The following is a 6,000-nucleotide window of genomic DNA, read 5'->3' on the forward strand; positions in this document are numbered from 1 at the left end:
TTACTTTGCTTTCCACCTGGTTTTTATCATTGTGTCTCATTTGTCTTGTGCTTTCTTTTTGCTTTGTGTCTCGTTCTAGTCATTTTGTGTTTGCTTTTCTGGATTTGTGTCCTTTTTGTCGTTTACTGAGAAGTTTCGATTGTTTTGTGTGTCTTTGGGGCAGTTCTAGCCTCTTTGTTGGAGAGAAAATTAACAAAAAAACAGATTTAGTGTTTAGACTGACACCTGGATGTAAAAATCTGCTTTGTTTGGTGATTTTGCAACATTCTCATTTTTGTGTCTGTTTTTGTTGTTTTATTCTCACGTTTGTCATTTTATGTCTCCCTTCTGTCATTTTGTGTCAGTTTTTTGTAGTTTTTTTCTCATTGTGGTAATTTTGATTGTCATTAAGATAATTTTGGATCTCACTTTTTCAGTTGTCTTGTTTATTGTTTGATTTTTGGTGTTTTGTGTCATGTTTTTCTTGTTTTGTGTCTACATTTAGTAATTTTATTGTTTTATTTTTCTTGCTTTATGTCGTTTAGTGAGAAGTTTTGATTGTTTTGCGTGTCTTTGGGACAGTTCTAGCGTCTTTGTTGCAGAGAAAATGAACAGAAACCAGATTTATGGTTTAGACTGACACCTGGATGGATTTAAACCTGTTTTTTTTTCTGTCATTTTGCGACATTTTCTTGTTTTTGTTGTTTTTTGCTCATCTTTGTCATTTTTGCAGTTGTGGGTTTAACTTTTAGCGCTGCCAAAATACAGATAACTTGCACTCGTGTTTAAACACAGATAAAAAAAATCAGCTGCTCTTCTATCACGGTGCTTCAGTCCTTTATTAAGAGCAATAATTTTCACGGTTCAGGCAATTCAAGTCAACTTTTTATCCTTAATAATAACAATAATAATAAAGCACAAGTATTTGAATTGGATTGGACTTTATTTTTACACAATCTGTGGAGCTGCAGCCGACAAGCAGCTGACTGTTTAATGACCCTCGGCTATCAGAGGGAAAAACAATGAAGTGTTGCTGGAAGTGGAACTGTTTTCTGAACATGCCTTGCGGTCAGATGAAGCGAGGAGTGTTGGCGAAAGGTTTGGGTTTCCCGCAGTTCTAGAAAATCATTTAGCAGCATTACATCCTGATATCCTGTTGTTCAAAATAATCGAAAATTTGCCAATAAAACGACAATAAGCAGCAATTTTTTGGCCCCCAGAAAGTCTCTGTAAATGTATACATATGGATGGATCTATATTTCTACTAAAATACAGTCTTTGGTCGATATTTTACCAACTTTTGAGGCTCTAACATCAGTAGGATTTGATGTGTGGTAAGTCACAAGACGAGGTTCCAGTTTTTGTACATTTTGGCATGAAACCAGTCAAAATCGTCAAAGATTAGAGTAAGTTTGTCCAAAATGTCTCAAAACCATCCACATTTAGAAAAAAAAAAAAGTCAAAATGAGATCAGGAATGTCCAGTATGATCAAAATTTGTCCAGAATGACACAAAATCTTTCTATCATGACAAAAATGAATATATGTGGGCCTTAAACATGAAAAGAACGCAACATTTTTCAGTGACAATGGTATTGTGTCTCTATAAAGTTCTTGTAAGTGTACATATTTATAGCTGTATCCATATTTCCTACTAAAAATATGGACTTTCATTGACATTTCACCAACTTTTGATCCTCTAGCATCTTGCGTAAACTCCCGGTTCGAGTCGAAAAGGAAAACAAACAGCGGGGCGGCTAATGTGGTTTCTCAGCAGAAAAGAGCAGCACCGAGCGGACTTGGACGGTGTCGAGTGTTATTACAACATTTATTCAGATCAATTCAAAGTGAAAACAGCTTTGTTAACGTGACAGCTGCGGCCAGTTCCTGCCAAAACTGCACAACAATCTCATTTGTCGAGGCTGGCAGGAGGAATGTGAGTTTAACAGCGATGAAAAGACTCTCGTTATGAACCGCCGAGAAAACCCTTAAAGGGCAGTTGTCCCGGCTATGTCTGGCTCGGCGCTCACCCCGGCTGTTAATTTGCAGTGTTTGTAATTTGGCAGCGTGTTTTCCCATCAGCTCAATGAGTGTTTATCAGACTTCCACATGTAGTTGCAGAGGACACACTGAGTTTGTGTCTGTTTTTGTTCACTCCACAGTGTGATGCCATTAAGGGATTGGGTTGCATTTTCTCAAACTCTATTTTGCATTTTCATTTTCTTCTACTGAGTCAATCCGTGGTAATTCAGACAGAAATCAGGAAATATGTTGCTGCTTTGTCTTGGATTTTGTCCAGAGTTTACTTTTAGGCACTAAGAACTAAGCTCTGTAAAATATTTTTGGCTGAATTTTGAGAATCTCGTATGTTTTGAGATCTGGCAATTATTTTTGTCTCACTTAGGAAGCCTTTTTAAAGTCTTCAATATCTCCAAAAAATTAACTCCCACTGCCATGAAATTTGGTGAGGACACAGAGTACTTTATAGTTCATGAAAATGATCAGATTACATCAGCAGAGAACAAGTTTGTAATAACTGAGCTTTGAAATGCAACAAGTGCAAAATTTGCCAACAAAGGTGGTATTGTGTTCCCATAAAGTTCCTGTAAGCAATGGATCATATTTCTATTTTTATAATGCAGTCTTTGGTTGACATTTCACCAACTTTTGAGGCTCTAACATCAGTAGAATCTAATGTGTGGCAAGTTTGGCAGGAAAACGCTCCAGTTTTTAGCTATTTTGGCATGAAATCTATCCAACCATCCAAATGTACTGCAATAAGATAAGATAAAAATTGTCCAAAATAATTTTGAAAAATTGCCCAAAATGACTCAAAATTTGCCTGAAGTGACTTACGCATTACATTGGAAAATGACATCTGCTTGGAGCTCAGTATCAGCAGACAATAAAAATAAAATGACTTTGATCAGACGGGACAAAAACATTTGATGGTTAAAATCTACCGTTCAACGGAATAAATTCTGCATGCCCCTCATCCACCAAAACAATAAAATATCTCAACTTTATGGGAAACACTGAAGCAAGATAAAACAGCAAAATTACACATTCATTGCCAAAGTACAACACTTTGACATTCTGATCTAAAACATTTTTAAAATAGCAGAATGTCTCCATGAAACTCATCCTGTGTGAGAAATTATAACAAATTTAACTTTACTTGTAAAACAGCCAAACAAAAGACTAACTTTGAGTAACTTAAAGATCATCCTGACGAAATAAAAAAGCACTTATCTCCATTTATTTGTTTACCTTAATTTACATAATGTGTTAAAAAATTACCGATGTGTACGAGAACCAACCAAAAGTAAAACGTATTATTCTTTCTTGATCACCATTAACTGACATCGGTATCGGCCCTAAAACCAAAAAATCATGTGAAGCATGGTGGTGGCAGCATCATGATGTGGGGATGCTCCTCAGCAGCAGGTCCTGGAAGGCTTGTAAAGGTAGAGGGTAAGATGATTATGGGAACGTCTAGAGAAATCCAAGAACTGAGACTTGGAGACGAACCGAAGCAAACAGCCAAAGATCCACAGAAATTGTTTGAAGACGACATCGGTATCAGTCCTAAACCCGCCGCATACTGGCCAATTCCTAATCCAGACTCTTGTTTTTTTACCTTTCAAATTTGGACTTTTCGATGCCACTAAATGCTGAATACTCATTTTCACATGTGCAGGAGATTCTCCAAGATCTGGAAATAGATGTAGGCGTACCAAAATATGCAGTAAAAAAGTTTTGGATGCTCCTAAATTATGACCTCCTAAATGAAAAAGTTAGACAAACTTTTTTTGAGTATCTTTATTGTTAAACAAGTAGAAAATTCTGATATTTCTACTTCGACTTTCTACTCTGTCAGAGCACCACTTCTACATCAGCGAAAGATTCCGATACTTCTAGAAGCACTAGCAGTTTCTCCACGTTTCTGCTTATTTAGCGTTAATCTGACAAAATGTTATTGCCTGAATTTCCTTCCTGCGGCTGGAAACAAGTGACTGAATCACTTCCACCCACTACGATATTATCTCGTTTACAGAATGGAGCGCTTGTTCGACCTATCTGGTCCATTGAATCCTCACATGTCATGCCACATCTTCTAAAAACCACAGAGAACATCAATGCTGATGGAATTAAACATCATACCCTCATGACTGCATTTTAAATCCCTGTCGCTGTGCTCACATGCTCCGACATGTGTTTGTTTCTATGAACTGAAGGCTGATGAGATTTTAAAACAAAAGCAACAACCAGGAAGTGTTTGTTTGTTCCTGGAAGGCCGATAAATCGGAGATATGATTTGATAAGAAGCAGGCATGTGACCGGAAAGCTTTTTAAAGCGGCCGTGGTGATCGCTTTGATGGTAACGGCCTCCACGTGAACCGCAAATCAAGAAAAAAAACAGCTCAGATGTTTGGAATATTTCCATGACACATCAACATCAAGTGTTTCTGCATCCTTCAGCTTCCTAAAATGGCTTGTTGGAGATGTGAACACGCCTCATTTAAACCGAGAGTCAGAAGCAGCCGCTGGATGTTAAAACCAACTACAGTTGTGTTCAAAATAAGAGTAAAGCTCAAAATCCTTATATTTCCATAGACGCAAAGCATTGGAAACACTGCACTTTCCATTCCAAACCATAACATATTAGTGCTTATCAGATTTCCACATGTTTGTGTCTGCCTTTTTCATTCCACACTGTGATGATATTAAAGGACTGGGTTCCATTTTCTCAAATCTTCCAGTCTATTTTGTATTTTTATTTCCTTCTACTGGGTGTCAATTTAGACAGGAATCAGGAAATATGTTGCTAAATTCTCTTAGATATTGTCCAGTGTTTATTTTTTTGTGAAGATCTGTACAATATTTTGGCTGAATTTTGAGAATCTCGTATGTTTCTTGAGACCTGGGAATTTTCGTCTAACCTAGGAAGCCTTTTAAAGTGTTTGATATCTTCAAAAATTTAACTCCCACAGCCATGAAATCAGGAGAGGACAAAGGCAGAGTAATTTCTAACTGATGAAAATGATTAATGGGTCCAGCAGAGGAAACTTGTGTAATTACTGGTCTTTGAAATGGGAAAGAAAGTCCAAAATGTGTCAACAAATCTGGTATTGTGTCTCCAGGAAGTTCCTTTAAGCGTATATACATAGATGGATCCATATTTCTACTACAATACAGTCTTTAGTCGACATTTCACCAAGTTTTGAGGCTCTAACATCAGTAGAATCTGATGTGTAGCAGTTTGACAAGACAAAATTCAAGTTTTTCACATTTTGCCTTGAAACCAGTCCAAGATTATCCAAAACTACTCAAGGTTTGTCCAAGACAAACTCAAAATGACTGGAAATTTGCCAAAAATGACTCGAAACTCATTCAAAAGTCTTGAAATAGTCAAAGATTACCCTTCAAAGTGGGTAAATAAGTGTATATGCACGGATCCATATTTCTACTAAATGCAGTCTTTGGTCGATAATTCACCAACTTGAGGCTCTAACATCAGTAGAATCTGATGTGTGGAAAGTTTGACCAGATAAGGTTCCAGTTTTAAGATATTTAACTTGAAATCATCCAAAATGTACAAAAAAAATCCTTCCAAAATGATATAAAGACTGTCTAAAGGGACTTAAAACCTTCACCGAATGACTCACAACGGACCAAAATAACAACAATGAATAATTACTGATCCTTAAAAATGGAAAAAGGTGTACATTGTTTTTTAGCAAGGGTAGTATTGTGTCTCCAGAAAGTTTTTGTAAGTATGTATATATGAATGGATCCATACTTCTACTAAAATCCAGTCTTTGGTCGACATTTCGCCAACTTTTTAGGCTCTAAATCTATGATTCTAAATCTTTAAGGCTTTAGAATCTGATCTGTGATGAATATGGCAAGACAATTTCTTCTTATGGCTTCCCCTCTCCAATCAGCTGCTTTATAGACCCGTTTTTCTGAACTGTCTGCAACGACCCATTTTCCCAGATTTTCAGACAGAAATGCACTT

The sequence above is a fragment of the Acanthochromis polyacanthus genome, chromosome 7 (assembly GCF_021347895.1).
Source record: "Acanthochromis polyacanthus isolate Apoly-LR-REF ecotype Palm Island chromosome 7, KAUST_Apoly_ChrSc, whole genome shotgun sequence".
In the NCBI taxonomy this organism is placed as follows: Eukaryota; Metazoa; Chordata; class Actinopteri; family Pomacentridae; genus Acanthochromis; species Acanthochromis polyacanthus.